Genomic DNA, 17,094 nt, shown 5'->3' with positions numbered 1-17,094 from the left:
TATGAGGGGAGTCATAATGGAGAGTGAATGCTCATCCAATGACTGATATCCTTATAAGAAGGGGGAAATTTGGGCAGCCCGGGTGGCTCAGTGGTTTAGTGCCACCTTCGGCCCAGGGCCTGATCCTGGAGACCTGGGATCGAGTCCCACCTCCGGCTTCCTGCATGGAGCCTACTTCTCCCTCTGCCTGTGTCTCTGCCTCTCTTTCTCTCTCTCTCTCTCTCTCTCTCTCTCTCTCTCTCTCTCTCATGAATAAATAAATAAAATATTTTTTAAAAAAAGAAGAGGGAAATTTGGATACAGAGACACACAGAGAGAAGACCATGTGAAGACAAGTAGAGATGGGAATGATGCATCTATGAACCAAAAATGCCAAGGATTGCCAGCAATCACCAGAAGCTACAAGAGAAGCATGGAACAGATTCTCCCTCAGAGAATCCAGACAGCTTGCCAAGCCTTTTGGATGTGATTTTGGACTTTTGGCTTTCAGAACTATGAAAGAATAAATTTGTTTCAAGCCACCCAGCTTGTGATAATTTGTTATGGCAGCCCTAGGAAATTAATATATCTAGCATATCCAATTTTGATAGCAAATGACCTGTCTAAAGATAAGTTCCAACTGCCACCCCTTATCCAATTTTACCCAATCTCTTCCTTCCTTAGTGAGTAAAATAAACTTCATTACAATATATCCTCAAAGTTGTTCATACTATTGCTTATTATCTACATGAACTTGTTTTCTTTGTTCACAAATTTATATGTATATATACTTATAAATATTATAAATATAAAATTCCAATCTATGAAAATTGAGTATTTTGGATTGAGATAATATATTTCATAATTTCCTTTTAAAATTAATGATTTTTGTTTATAGTTGATGGATTTTCATTCTAGGGCAAGGGTTTCAGGAGCAAAAGAAAATTAATAAATGAAACATAGTCTTTACTATGATTCTGATTGTCAGAGTGTAAGTAAAGAAAGTGTTTCCAGCAAGGATAAGTAAGTGGATATGTTGGTTTCCTGGGATATAATATACTAGTTCTCCCTTATCCACAGTTTTGTCTTCTGCATTTTCAGTTATCCAAGGTCAACTGCATTCCAGAAGTGCATGATTCTCCTCCTGAGCATACATAGCCTGACAAACATAACTTAGTGCTACGGTCACAGTGCCTGTTATTCACCTCACTTGTCTCATCACATAGGCATTTTCTTACATCATCACAAGAAGGGTAAGAACAGTACAAGATATTTGGAGATGGAGCCCATTTGCATAACTTTTATTAGAGTCTGTTGTTACAATTGTATTTTTTGTTGTTAATCTCTTACTCTGCCTAATTTACAAATTAAATTTATCATTGTATGTATGTCTAGAAAAAGGCAATATGTATGGGGTTTGATAGTGTCCATGGTTTCAGGTATCTGCTGGGAGTCTTGGGATGTATTCCCCATGGATAAGGGGTAGACACCTGTAATGTATTATTGGAAACAAGTATAGTTATGTAAAGAGGGATAGGAAGCATGTAAATTTTGGGGGGAAAGCAAAGAAGTGCAGAACAGGAAATGAGGGAAAAGTGAATTGTGGGAAAAAAGCTGTTGGGAACAGTAAAGGGAGAAATACTTGAGTGTATTTTTTTCCATCATTCTTGCTCTCTGATACTTTATTACTAGTCTTCACCTCTATTCATCAGATTTTTGTGGAATTTTTCAGATTAGTTCTTTAGACTTTCATTTTTAATTGATAATTTATCATTAAAATATAATTGTTATTCCCCAACTATCCTTCAAGTGGTTGTTCAAATATCATTTTGTCAGATGGTATGCTGACTACCCTGATTCTGTCACCAGACAGTTCTTGTACTTTGGAGCTTCCTGCTCCTGCTCCACCTGTTTGTCTTTTCATTGCACTTTTAGCAAGATTTGTAATTTACTTATTTATTATCTTTGTTTTAGCCTGCTTTTGCCATCCCCCAGATCATTAGTTTCTTGAACTCAGACACCCTAGTCACTGATAAATTCCATGAATCTAAGGCAGTCCCTGGCACACCATGGGTTCTCAGTAGTTGTTTATTTTTTTAAAGAATATTTTATTCAAAATTAATCATCTGTTGTGGCACTTTCAGGACTTCTTTTGTAATCATTCATCTTGTATTTTTATACACATTTGTGATAGTTGCATATTGGACAAGGAGTTTGGTGGCTTATATGTTCTCATTTTATTATTTGACCTGGAATTATGTACATTTAAAGGGGAGTTGTTGTTGCCTGACCTATTGTTTGCCTCCTGAAATAGGTCTATAACATAGTGTAGTAAGATGTAACACATCTCAATAAAACACATCTGCTTTACTGTTGTCTCCAACTCCTGGTCTCTTCAAACTTTTAAAACTGTCATAGATTACTGGAAACACGACTGCATTTGAAATTAGTTCAATAAAACAGTAGTTGCAGATGCTCCATTAAGGGTTTAAAAACAAAATTGTCAGCCAAAGAAAATGGCTTGTAAATGTCTGGCCATCACTCCAGTGCTGCAGAAGTAAGTTTTCTGGCAATGAGGGAAGTGGGGCTCCCTGCTTGCTGACACATAAATGACTAAATTGGAGAGATTTCTTAGTCTGTCTGCTAACCAGTGGTGTGGATATGTAACTGGATGCTGGCATCACAGTGCAGTTGTAGGTAAAAATCCAGAAGGTGATGAAAGACAATCTACGGTAATAGAATTGGAAGAACTCGGGGGATTGGATTAACCAGGTACAGTCTTGCTGCTCACTCTTTCTCAGTTGTATAAGCGTTTTTCTACAATCTAGAAACTATAGGGCGATGCTTTCCAATTTAATTGATGGCTTAGTCTGGTATAAGTGATTCCACATGGTGGTTGACAAATGGCTCTTGGGTTAACCCCCTCCTCTTATTTAAGAAATAGACAAATAAATCCAGCACAACTTTCTCTTTTCTCACTAGAACTATCAGTTGTACATCAATTTACCTGTTTTAGATGAAATCTAAAATATTTCACAAACTGATAAGACCTCTTGTTCTTGGTTTTGAGGGAAACTGGAATATCATAAACAGAATTTTCTTATATTCTCAGTCATTGAGTTGATGAATGGTTGAAGGAAAAGCAGCATCCTGGGTTTTTCAGAGGCATGTCTATGCTTAGGTCAGATTATATGGTGACTTGCAGTGTTACTATACTAGTATCCCTTTACACAAGAAAAATTTCTTTTAAATAACAATATCAATTTGGGGTTGCTCAGGGATTTAATAGAAAGGTTAGGAATATGGCAGTTGTAATATATACTCAAAAGGTCAAAAATTCTCAGCTAGAGGCTAGTTCAATATGCTCATTCATCACATTCCATTTTTGCTCATGTGAAACAAAGACATAGAAGTAAATGTAAGTTAAAGAACTGAACTGCACAACCAGGCTTAAAAAAAAGTACCAAATCTCAATCTACTACTGTCAATTCACAGGATTAATCTTGACGTCTTTGTTCAATGGGTATTTATGATTGTGTTGTTCCCAAAATTCACAGGCAGAAATAAGCTGAATGACAAACGGTGTTGATATCCTTCGTGTATATGACACATTTCACCTAAAAATTGTCATGTACTACATTACCCAGTTAATAATTTTATATACAATCTTGATTAAAATATTTTGAACTTACCAAGAATTAGACAAAGACGACTTAGCAGTAAAAAAGTTAAAGATTTCTTTTACCTTTTGGGTAAGCTAAATTGGAGAGATGACTTTTACCATATTCTTAGGGTAATGCACAGGCTAGGATTATAGGCTGTGATCTTCAGATGAGGACAGCTGATGCTCATATGTAACACTGAAGCCAAGTGGTGAGATGATACAGTGCAACCAAGGTACTTCTATGAGTGAGTAGGTTTTAGACTTTGTGACTTGCTTTTTCAATGCTGGAGGAGACACCACACATTCTTGGAAGTTGAGTCCAAACCAGAACTCCACTAGATGTCCTGCCCTGCCTCAGTGTGGTCCTGGGTGACACTTTAGCTTGAAGAAATTCTGGGAAATTTGGTATGGCTACTTCCAGTTTAAGGGCTACTTCTGGGTGGTCCTTCCCAGTTAAAAGAGATTAATTCTGAGGTCATAATGAGAGATTCAGAGAAGTCCAAGAATCTGGGCCTGGACAGGATCCAGTATATTAAGAATGACGATTACTCCTGAGCATCTTGGTATATAATTTGGAAGGACTAGAGTAGTTCTATGATGTCTCTATGTTGGGATCACATCAAACATACATCAACAACTCTGCTCCCAACCTTAGCATGTTGCAAGGCCAAATTCAAGGCACCAAGGTTTCAGGCTGAGCAATAACTGTGTTGTGCCATAGCATGTGGTCAGAACTTTCTAGAAATTGCCTTATGGCTAGGACAACACAAAGAAATTTGCTTTAATATACTTAAGTCCAATGAATTCTCAAAATAATGTCAACTCTTAATTATATATACATTAATAAGAGGAATTGAGGAGTGGATAATATAAAAATTATTTTTATTTTACTATAGAAAATACTATAGCGCAGTGGAAAGGGCATGTGCTTTGGAGATAGCCGACCCTGGCTTTTATTGCTCACTCTGCCATATCAGTCTCTGACAGAAACTGGCTGATACTTGAGACATTATCATCCCAAGAGATAGTATATACAGAAAATGTCAAGAAATACTCAAAAAGTGTTCAGACATATTTGTATGTATTGATCTTTTGAGAAAAGTAACAATATTTCAAAGGTAAAAGAGTATAATAGAAAAACTATGGGGTTTGGGGTCAGGAAGTTTTGGGTTGACCCAGAGTGACTAAGAATAATTTTTTACCTGCAACCTGAAACAGGGGTCTTCACGTATAAATGAGATCAATATTAGGTACCTTGTGTAATAGTTACAAGGACTAGATGTTAAGTACCTAGCAGGATATCTGACACATTTTAGGTGTTAAATCAGTGGTAGCTTATATTTCTTTCATTTTCCACTTTATAGCCTTACATAGCTACTTGGGGCCTCTGCTGACAATAAAATATTGAGCATATGAAGTGTGGTATTCACCATTTTGACAATTTTTTTTTTTTTTTTAGCATCAAGAAAGCAAATGGAAGCTTTGTATTTTGGGCATGGAATCCACAACATACATGTTCAAGGCAAGAATCAGGAAACAGAAGATCCTAAGAAGCTCCCCTATCTCTTGTGACACAGTCAATATAGAATGCAGTGGAAGTTCTTGGTTCTTACAACTCCTGTGGACTGAGTCCTCAGAAGAGGTCTGAGAGTAGGCAATCTTTTTGCTGGTACCTTGATAAGAATTTGATCATCTTCCAGCTGCCTCTTTCCTGATCCAAGAGCCCAAACCAATAAGCTTTTCACTATTCAGGAGCTCGACACCATGGGAAGTAACTCCCAAGGTTGTACCTGAGTTTCAGTTAGCAGCACAAGTGATAATACGGCCTCAGGGGACAAGCAGGCAAAGAGTAGAGCTTCTGGAGAAGAAGGAACTGTTTAAATTAACACAATGAGAATAATAAGGACATCTCAAGACATTCACAATGCAGTGTCTGTGTGCACATATACATACTTTTGCTTTGGTTTAGTTTGGTTTGTTTTTTTTACATACTTTTTTCCCTTGAATTACAACATGATTTTAAATTAAAAATCAAGTGAAGTGAGGGCAAGTATTAAGTTTTATTAAGATATGAAAATCAAGTAGAAGAAACATCTTAAAGCATAGAACAAACATAAGTAGATGAAAACATGAAAAAAAAATAAAAGACTTCAGGGGAAATGGGGGCAATCAATGATGAAGGGTTTTCCTAGGAAAACTAGATGACATCTTGTTTCCACATCTCAGTAGAAAAATCTGTGCTTGGGCTGTGTGTATAATTCCAGACTCATATCCTTCATTTGACAGTAATTCTTCATTTGACTGACACTCAACTTGAATGGGTAGCAATCATTCCAAACGTTAACAGGTCCCAAACTGAACTTCTGATCCTCCCCTCGCCCAATTTTACTTGTGTAGCCTTCTACACGTTTGTTAATGGAAACTCCATGCATCAAGTTGCTCAAATGAAAAATCTTTGGTTGCCTTTGACTCCTCTATTTTTTTCACACCTAATATCCACTTGATCAACACATTTTGTCAGCTGTATCTATGATACATTTATTCATACCTAAGAAATCTACTGGTGGCATTGTGATGAGAATCATCATCTGTTGCTCAGACTATTTCATTAGTCTACCAACAAATCTCTTTCCCTCTTTCTAACACCCAGAGCAATCCTCTTAAAAAATAAATTAGATTGTGTCACTCTACCAACAAACCCGTCAACAGCGCCCCACCTCACAAAGAACCAAAGTGCTGGCTATGACCTATAGGTTTCTGCCTATCCCCACCTTCTTACCCTGCCTGTAACTTAGTGGCCACACCTTATTAACACTCTTTAGTCACTCTGTTTTAACCTCATTGGTCTTCTTGTTTCTTAAACATGTCAGGTTTTCTCCCTCCTGGAACTTTCTTCCATTGGATATCAACATGTTTTGCACCCTTCCCTCCATTAGCCTATTTAAAATTGCAGACCTCCTTTGCTTTGTGTGTCTCCATAACAATTATCAGAATCTAACATAATATCTATTTTACATATTTACCTTGCTTGCTTCATATCTATCATTCCTACCTTACTCCCGAAAGTAAAACTTCATTATTACAGGAATTTATTGTCTGATTTGTTCACTGTTTCAGCCTCATGAATGACAATAGAACCTATTTTGTCGTGTTGGTTGAAGTTTACTGATTGTGGTAGTAGTCAATGTCTGATAGATCATTTCTGCAGTGTTGTTCTGGAAGTTAGTCCTGCAGGTGCACTTGAAGGCTGCTCTGCTGCCGTGTCAAATTTGGAAAGTGCTAACAGTTGTCCTCACTCTTTTTACTAAATCCATTTTCTTTTTTTTTTTTAAGATTTTATTTATTTATTCATGAGACACACACACAAACACACACACACACACAGAGAGAGAGAGAGAGAGAGAGAGAGAGAGAGAGAGAAAGAGAAGCAGAGACACAGGCAGAAGGAGAAGCAGGCTCCATGCAGGAAGCCAGATTTGAGACTTGATTCTGGGTCTCCAGGATCAGGCCCTGGACCAAAGGTGGTGCTAAACCGCTGAGCCACCCAGGCTGCCCCTAAATCCATTTTCTATTCCTTCTTTCCTCTTTTACCCACAGAAGGCCCTAATTGGGGGATTGAGTTTTGATCACTGAATGGGAACAGATCTTCTGATTGAGTTCCATTTGGAGACTCAAGGTAATAGGAGACTTTCTTATTATTCATAAGAGACCAGTGTTTTACAAAAACAAACTAGAAGTATCACGTAAAAAACTTGCTATAAAATTGTAATTATTTGGACTTTAGAGATCATCTTTTTGATAACTATTGAACCATCCTGAAAGTCAAGTGAGATTTGAGAAGCAAGTCTGATTAAGACAAAAGAAAGGAGCAAAATACGCCAGAATGGTAATGAAATATGAAACATCACTTGAGGTGTGATTAAAATAGTAATAAAATAATAAAGCATTTCTACAGACAATTTTGTGGCAGCAAATCTCAAAACCTTAGAGACAACAAAGATGCCTCTGTAACATAATTTAAATTTCTAAAATGATCTCAAGGGAAAGTAAAAAACTTAAGCCAATAATCATAAAAGTGATTGAAGAATTTAAAGCTTTGCCATTAATAAAAGCTCCTGACACCACAGATTTTCACAATGAGTCTACCAAATCCTTGAAAAAAAAAAAGATAATCCCCATGTTACTTAACCTAGTATAATCCACTGAAAAAAATATTTAATATAAATCCTCATGAAGTTAGCATAAAAAACAAAACTTGTAGCTTATCTTATATATAAAATGCAAAAATCTTTATGAGATGTTCTTAATATCTAGAAACCTTCCAGTATGTCAGTCTATAAAAAAAATCACAGCCTTGGGATAATATCAATACATCCTGAAAAATGTATATAAATTAAGTAGGAATAAAAGTAAACTACAAAACATGACAGAATAATTTCTCTCAAACCAAGACTATCTTTCTAAATTATAAAACTCTCATTGCAATTAATATAAAAAATGAGATGGAAATTTCTACTGCTATCATTGTTTTCGAATAGTAAGTTAAAAAAATTGAAGTCTGTATAAATCATGGAAAATAGGATTCTTTTTTCTAATGACAATATTGTATGCCTAGAAATCTCAAGATCCTAATTAAAAGCAAAATCAAGGAAAAATTTGACTAAGAGAATTTGTTAAGATAGAAACAAGGTAAATATATAAAGATCAATAGCTCTTATCTATATTATCTGTAGGCAAATGACAATACAAATTGAATATTTACAATAAATAATATTCTTACAGATAATTTAAAGAGGAAAACATCAGGTCTATATAAAATTGTATATGAATCTTATCAAAGCACATAAAACAATATTTGAACAATGGAAAAATGTGATCTGAGTTGGAAGGAATTAATACAGTAAAAATGCCAAGTCTTTTAATTATTCTATAAATTTGAGCTACTTCTAAATAGAACTTCATCAAGGTTGATTTTAGAACTGAATACAATGACATAAAAGTTTGTTTGGAGGAATATATGTCTGCAAAAGGCCAAGAAAAGTTTCATATAGAAGAATGAGAATCTGGGAAACTTGCTTTACACATTATTAATGAGACTATAAAGTCACTATAATCAAATCAATATGATATTAGCCATATGGAGCCATAAAAATAGAGAATCTAGAAAATAGATATCTGTATATGAAAGTTTTATATATGGCACATTCAGTGGGAAAATACTTATTCTATAAATGGGGCTACCAATTAACTCTTTAACCCAGAAGGAAACTAAGTTGGGCCCATTCTCACTCTATGTGCCGATCAATACTATAGCCACTAGACACAAGTGCTATTTAAAATAGATTAATTAAAACTAAATTTAAAAATTGTGTTCCTCAGCTACATTAGTCATATTTTAAAGTGCAGCTAATGTCTACTTTATCGGGCACTGCACATTACAGAAGATTTCCATCTTTGTAAAATGTTACATTGGACAACAATGATCTCCCCTTTCATTCTCTCCTTATGCATAAAATATTTACTATATAATATTTAAAATTTATAAATCTGAACTAAAATATGTATATAAAAATGTGAATATATAAAAATAATATATATATAATTAAATGTTACCAATTCATTTAAAGTTTAAACATGAAATACTTAGAAGAAAATCATCAAGGTACATACGCAGTATAGGGATTGAGGGGAAACTTGGTAACATGATCAGAAACCCAGAAATAAATCAAATAAAAATATATTTAACATAAAAATATAATTTTTGTAAATGCCTAGATACCAGTATTATTTGGGTTCTTGACTGAAAGTGACAGCATCTATTTTAGGTATATGTTATAGAAAAACAATTTGAAATCACCACTATACTACCAATGCTGCAGAGGCAGAAAAAAAATTTGGAAGAGAAAACATCTAAACCTCATTGAGAAAGTACTTTTGAGAGGATACCACTGCTATCTCCCTAGGACAGGAATACCACAGCTACTGTCTCACCTTGATCATTTCCAAGTTGAAGTTATATGCAGGTGAATCTGAAAGGAAGAGGCTGGGGCCTATTCTCTTGTCTTAGCTGCAAGGGAGCATCTGAAGACATGTTTATACTTTCTAGTTTATAGGACAGGCAGCCTCATAAGTGAGAAATTCTCACATATAAAAAAGATGTACAGTATTTCCTGAAGGAACCACAAGTATGACAAATGTCCACTACACCATCAGAAAGCACACAAATGATAGAATGGTGGAGAGAGGATTACAACCTAGATAAAGATTAATGTTTAATGTTTCTATGGTATAGAAAAGCCCCTACAAATTGTAAAGAAAAAGACAAACTACCTGATTAAAAAAACACATCAAGGATATATATGAAGAGGGAATTCACATAAGAGTAAATTCAAATTTCCTATACTTAAAATAACAATGAAATAGCACTTTACTGATCAGACAGGCAAAGTTTAATAGTTTTAATAAACCTGCTGGTGGGTTGTGAAGGAAATGGTATTTTCTTTGTTGCTAGAATATATGTTATTCTCACCTTTTCAGAAAGCAATTTAACAATGTCTGTAAAATTTAAAATAACCATAGTTTTAGAAGCAACCCCATTCCTAAAAAGTAAAAGCACCTCCATATAAAGATATATATACAACTATGCCTATTGTCCTTTTTTTGTGGAGGCAAAAGATTGAAAGTGTGAATGGACTTTAGCTGAAAAAAATACATGCTACATTCACACTATGAGCTACTAAAAAAAGCAATTACAAGGAATGAGAAGAATCTATGTTATTTCTATTGGAACTATCTTGACAATGAGCTGTCAAGTGGGAAGAGTAAGATGCAGAGAACCAAATAGAATGGCATACAAAACACATTGAGAAATGAAAGACATTGAGTTTTTAGCAAGAATCACAATGGGCTTGTGGACGTGAAAGAGGGTAAATTGATGCAGGTGGAGAAAGGGAACAGAGAAGTAGGGAAACAAACAGTAAAACAAAACAAGAATTGCAAGTTAAAAACATATCCCAAAATCATTATGGAAAACTGCTTGAGTTTTATGTATATCTGTTTCAAGAAAATTATAAAAGGGTTTAGGTTTCTAAACTTTAGACATGTCTAAAATGTATTGTTAGGTGAAATTATTTTATACTATTACAAAGTAATATGTAAAGTGTTATTCCATTAAAAAACAAGTAAACAAATGTGTGTGTGTGTGTGTGTGTGTGTGTGTGTGTATGTGCACATACCAGCACAGCCACGGGACTAACCTATTGATAGTGGTTTCCTCAGAAAGGGTAGAATTGAAGAGCAAAGAGTTTTTAGACTTAGTATAGTAATCTTAATTTTGAAATTCAAAAAATTTCTTTTTTAAATTAAAAATATATGTTAACATCCTGGATTGTATTGTAAAGGGAATAAACTCTACTTGATTCAGAGAATAATTGGAAAACATCAAGTAAGAGAAGTGCTTTGGGATAGCCTCTCTGAGGAGAGTGTCTAAGTGTCTAAGCAGAGATGTGAAGGATAACAATAAGCTTTATTGTGGAGAGCTGGACAAAGAATGTTTTTAGCTGAGTCCACGGGTCTGATAGTTCATTTGAAGGGCAGAAAGGAAGCTAGGGTGTCTGCTGGTTTGGGAGCAAGTGGGTGGGTTGTGTGAGTTAAGGCTAGAGAGGCAGGGCCTTGTAGACCACTGCTAATAAAAGTTTGGGTCATAGACCACTTCCGGTCAGCAAATAAGACAAGCAAGTACTTAAATGTAAAACCTTTGTAGCAACTTCACATTGCTAAGGCTCCAGCATATGATTATCTCAATTCAGGTATTTTCTGACTTGCTAGGAGTATTTCATGCTGCAAATAGGTTCTGGTCATGTGCAGTGGAACCGCATGTCAGTCCATGACACATTAGAAAAAAGCAAAAACAAAACTCAATCCTCTCTGCAGACAGGTAGAGAAGCATCGTTGTAAACCCCAGAGAGATGTTTTGCTGCTGTTCTTTTTTTTTTTTTTTTAAGATTTATTTATTTATGATAGACATAGATAGAGAGAGAGAGGCAGAGACACAGGCAGAGGGAGAAGCAGGCTCCATGCTGGGAGTCCGATGCGGGACTCGATCCCAGGACTCCAGGATCGCGCCCTGGGCCAAAGGCAGGCACCGAACCACTGAGCCACCCAGGGATCCCCTTTGCTGCTATTCTTAAAGTAGTGGGAGACCACTGAAATTTTTTAAATGGAATGAGCCTTTAGGGGTCCCTGGGTGACTCAGTCAGTTAAGCAGTCAAGTCTTAATTTCAGCTCACCTCATGATCTTGGAGTTCTGGGATGGAGCCCTTTGTCTGGTTCCATGCTCAGCAGAAAGTCTGGTTGAGGATTCTCTTTCTCCCTATGCCCCTCCTTCACTCATGGGCATGCACGCGTGCTCTCTCTCTTTCTCTGTCTCAAAAAGATATAAATCTTTAAAAAAAAAAAAGAAATGAGCCTTTATATATGTTTTACCAAAAAAAAAAAATCATTAGTTTAAAGTTATCCCAGCATTCATTGTGCAGAATGGAAAAGATCAATGGTTAAAAAGAGGAGGGTAGCTAGGAGACTAGTGCAGGTGGTGGTGCAGGTAGGAGATGCTGCTGCCAAGACTGGACAGTGGCAACTGTACAGGGGAATGGCAGAAGGAGAGTCATGAGGAAGCATAAATAACTTCTGATTTCTTTTCTTCTGCCTTAGGAACTGGCACCTTATGACAACATCTATGGTGATAAGGATAATAAGAGAAGAATTTGAAGATAAAAATCAAGAGTTTCATTTCAAATAGATTTAACATTGAAGTGTATATTACAAACCAAGTGAAGATACAGCTCTGGACTTAAATGGCATGGCTTAGAGTTTTATAGCATATAGATAGAGGGTCAACAACCATCCTGGTTTGCCCTGGACTGTCTCCATTGTAATGTTCAAAATCTCAAGTCCTGGGAATCCTTTTAGTGCTTGGCAGACTTGGGGCAGTGGTTCACCCTGTGTACATGATATTTATACTGTGGAATTGGATAAGAGCAACCAAGGAGATCACACCCAATGTTTGAATCAGGCATATATTAAGAGGGGAGAGAATCTTAAAAGGTTATAACCAGTGACGTAGATAAGTGGAAGATAGCAAAGTGTCAAATATCTGGTACTAAGGGAAGAGAGGATGTCAATGAAAGAATGCTGGTGGAGGGTCAATTAAGAAGAAGACAGAGTAGAATATTTGGCAAGATGGTGGTCACAAGTGACCTTAACACGAAAAGACTTGAGAATGATGGGGGAAAACCTATAGTGTAAGTTGAAGAAAGCAGAAGGGCAGAAAACATGATTAGCAGGTGCTAAAAGAATGATCCCTGCCACTCTGCGCCGAAGAATAGACAAATGGTTAGTGCTTAAAAGAGACTGGAGAGAGTATAAAGGGTTGTTTATGATTCAGTGTTAGGAAGTGAAACTACTACAGGGGTGTAGGAGGTTTGGGAGCATTGGATATCCATATGAAAATTTTAGTATATATTTTAAAGTTTTCTTCTTTCTAGTTGGTGATCTTCTACAATTATACTCAGCTTCTCAGAAGCAGGCATGAAACATGTTTTAAAATGGATTCAACTAGTGTATGCATTTTTTCAGTGGAGGATGCTAGAGAAAACAAAGAGAGGCAAGCAATAATTAAAAGGGGATAATTTCAGTTAGAAAACATGGACTCTAGGCCAGGTGAAAGAGGGAACAGGACACAGAAATAGAGAGTGAAAAGCAGAATCAGTGTTTTAGATGTTTTGCTGAATTTGAAGGATGTAGGCTGAAAGAACAGCAGGTGGCAACCAGAGAAAAGAGTGTTTGACTTTAAGATCTCATTTATGATGAGTTGCTGCTGGTGCAGTATGGGCATCACTGTTTGGGAAGGGGTGGAAGAGCAGGTGATTAAAGATTTAGATTTAATTATAAATCTGAAATGCCCTCTTGCAGGGGAGGCCTAGATTGCTTCGCTTTTTCTTTAAGGAGGTGTTGTTGCACTTAAACATTCCAACCCTTAAAGCTCAAATGGCACAAGCAATTTTCACTTTTGAAATTAAATTTTTTATACTGTAAGTGCATGGCGAAAGGCTTATGTAACAATCTTGCATTTTAAGACAAATATTCTTTTATTTCTGTTAAACTGAATATACAATTGTTCCCTAGGCTACCAACTTTTGCTTACAACTACAATTCAATTTCACATTAACAAAAACACAGATGGTGAAAAGACAACTTTGTGAAGATCTAATTACAATAATAAATAAAAGAATTTATACATGGAGGAGGGGAAGGATCTGCAGGAAGGGAAAGGATCTGCAGGAAGGGGAAGGAGGAGGGGAAGGATCTGCAGGAAGATGAAATGGTTCGTCTACATGAATCCTGAAGTCACTGAGAATGACGCATGAATAGGAATGAAGAGAAAGAGAATGAGCCCAAAGCAAATTTGAAGGAGTGACTCAGTCAGTACATGGGAATAGAAGAGCGGGTGATTTAGTCTGATGGTGCAAGCTTCAAACAGGAGGGACGGATTCACACCCAACTGCTTCCCATCTGGTCCTATGGTCTATGGGGTATGACAGAAAAAAATCCTTTGCTTCATACTGTTGCAAGGAAAATGGTGTCCTCGGGACTTAAGAAGTCAAAGATAATATTCAGAGAAGAGTTTGAAGTGAAAAGGGAATCCCAGGATGACATACTGACTGCATCATCTGTAGGACCCAGTGCAAAATGGAAATGTAGGAAATCATGTCCAAAAATCCGTTTGAACGTCAAGATGGTGACAGATGAACATTACATCAAATGTGGGCCCTCATAAATGTGGGGTCCTGAAGGACTGAACAGGTCACATGCCTGTGAAGCAGCTGCTACCTCTTTCGGGGTTTCATGTGGCTAGGAAAAAAGATTTGGAAAGGCGGGTAGCATTTGGTCAGATTAGGAGATATACTGTATTTCTCTGTTTGGAAATGCTATGTGCATAAATGCTTAAACACTATTATCATTTAATCCTTCTAATAGATGAGGTAAGTACTATTTCCTCATTTTACAGATAAGGAACATGAAGCACTAGAAATTTAAGTGATTTGCCCAAGGTTGCCAATAAGTGGTTGCTAGTAAGTGACAGCCGGTTCTAGAACTGTGTTCCTAACTAGCAGCCTCTGGAGCCTGTCAGCAGTCCGAGAAATAATAGATGGTTTGGGAGACTCAGACTTTGGGTTGACCAAAGTGAACAGGAGTGCAAAATGTGATAGTATTAGTCCTCATTAAGTCCTTAGAGAAAGAGAAGAATCAGCTGCAAAGTACAGTTTTTTGTTTCATTTTTCTTTCAACTATATTGAGGTACAAATGACATGTAAATTTCAAGATATTAGAGTATACATTGTGATGGTTTGACATACATTGTGAAAGGTCCCCACCCCGCCCCCATCTGTTTTGTTAACACATCCATCACTTCATATATTTTTTTTTTTGTTTGGTTGTTTTCTGGTGAGAACATTTAAGTTCTGCTCACTTAGCAAAATTTCATTTACAATACAGTGTTATTAGCTGTAATCACCATATTTTACATTTGATCCTCAGACCTCATGGGTCCAAAGAAAATGAAAATAGGTATCAAAGAGGTCTCTGAAAAAAGAGATATGTTCTTTGCATCATTATTTACAATAGCCAAGATATGGAAATAAGTGTCCATCCATCAACAGATGAAGATGTGATATAGATGTTTTAAATAGATATACAATAGAATATTATTCAGCTATGGGGAAGAAGAAAATCCTGCCATTTGTGGCAACATGAATAGGCCTTGAAGCATTATGTGAAGAGAAATAATCCATACAGAGAAAGATAAATACTGCTAGATATCACGTATACATGGAATCTTAAAAGAAAAAAAAGTCAAAATCATAGAAACAAAAAGTAGAAAAATGATATCCAAAGGCTGGAGGGTGGGGGAAATAGGGAGAGATTGGTAAGAGGGTATATAAATTGTCAACTACAAGGTGAATAAGATCCAAGAAGCTAATGTGAAACATGGTGACTGTAACTAGTAACACTGCAAGATAGTTTTTAATACTTAACATGTGAGTTATTCACAGTTATCTCTCATGTTCTACTTTCTAAAGAAGAAAGATACTTTCTTGGAAATGCACATTTCAAACAAAGTTTTATAAGCAGAAATAATTTGATTAAATTATTGCTAAAAGTTTGAGAAACAAAACTGGATAAATGAAACCATTATTGACAGAAGTGCCACAAAAGGAAAAAAAAAAGTCCTCCCATGTGAATGAATTTTTATACTTTGAAAAAATATTTATATCCCTTGGGAAAAGTTGTGATCTAATGTCTTAGCACTTTGATTTGCTTTGGGTCTTTACTTAAGAACCCAATAATCCTACCCTGTACTACTTAGTTTGGATGCAGAATTATTTTATTTATGACTAAATCTTAGTTTATTCTTTGTCTCCCGACTATTTGACACTGCTATGTGTGTGAGGGATTGGGGGAAGAAAAGATGCAATTAATTTCAGTCCAACTGATTATTTACCAATGCTTTTTGAAAAAAAAGACACAGCTGGTTGCATGATTTATTGGCTTATGTAATCTATGTCCTTATTGAAATATGAATTGATTAATGTTCTCTGTCAAACTTTATTTTTGTTTTAATAGGCCAATTATAAATACAAGTTTTGGTCAGTTTGGTATAATCCAAGGTAGAAAACAAAGAACAGCTAAGGAGTGGGCCTTCTAATGTTTTTAGGGCATTCCCTGAAGTCTACCACTTTTTTTTTCCAGCTCTGCATTTGAGATGAATGGATCTGTTTGCACAGTTGTATATGTGACACCCGGTAATGGCACAGATAGGTTAAAAATGAAAGAAATACACTCAGTCTCTTCCATTTTCAACATTAATGAAACAGAGGGCAGCCCCAGTGGCTCAGCGGATTAGCGCTGCCTTCAGCTCAGGGCACGATCCTGGAGACCCAGGATTGAGTCCCACGTCGGGCTCCCTGCATGGTGACTGCTTCTCCCTCTGCCTGTGCCTCTGCCTCTCTCTCTCTGTCTCTAATGAATGGATAAAATCTTAAAAAAAAAAAAAAAGAAAAGAAAAGAAAAAGAAACAAAGAATCTTTGATTAATTATTAATTATAATTATGTTTTATGTTTTTTAGTTAATAAAGTTATAGATAAATTTTCAAAGAATTAGAATATATATAGTGTTACTATATGAACTATATCTGTCACTATTTTGATATCATCCTTATGGAATTTAAGTTTTATTTTAACATATCAAGTGTATTTTAGTTGTTTTTATGGACTCAATTGTGCTCCCTTCAAAATTCATATGTTGAAGCCCTAACCCCAATGTGACCATATAAGTAGATAGGGCCTTTAAAGAGGTTAACGGAGGTTAAGTGAGGTCACAAGGGTGAGGCCCT

The 17,094-nt window shown here is 36.0% G+C and overlaps 1 long non-coding RNA gene across 1 annotated transcript; it reads left to right on the top strand.

The window, feature by feature from the left end:
• The first annotated feature begins 1,081 nt into the window (after positions 1–1,081).
• Positions 1,082–16,642, top strand: LOC111098776. Its single transcript, XR_005369491.1, has 3 exons — positions 1,082–1,232; positions 5,103–5,285; positions 12,353–16,642. It is a non-coding gene; the product is annotated as an uncharacterized LOC111098776 (long non-coding RNA).
• Positions 16,643–17,094: the final 452 nt, after the last annotated feature.

This window comes from Canis lupus, chromosome 14, assembly GCF_011100685.1.
Source record: "Canis lupus familiaris isolate Mischka breed German Shepherd chromosome 14, alternate assembly UU_Cfam_GSD_1.0, whole genome shotgun sequence".
NCBI lineage: Eukaryota > Metazoa > Chordata > Mammalia > Carnivora > Canidae > Canis > Canis lupus.
The sequence above is the reverse complement of the archived record's forward strand: the minus strand, read 5'-3'. Positions and strand labels throughout refer to the sequence as shown.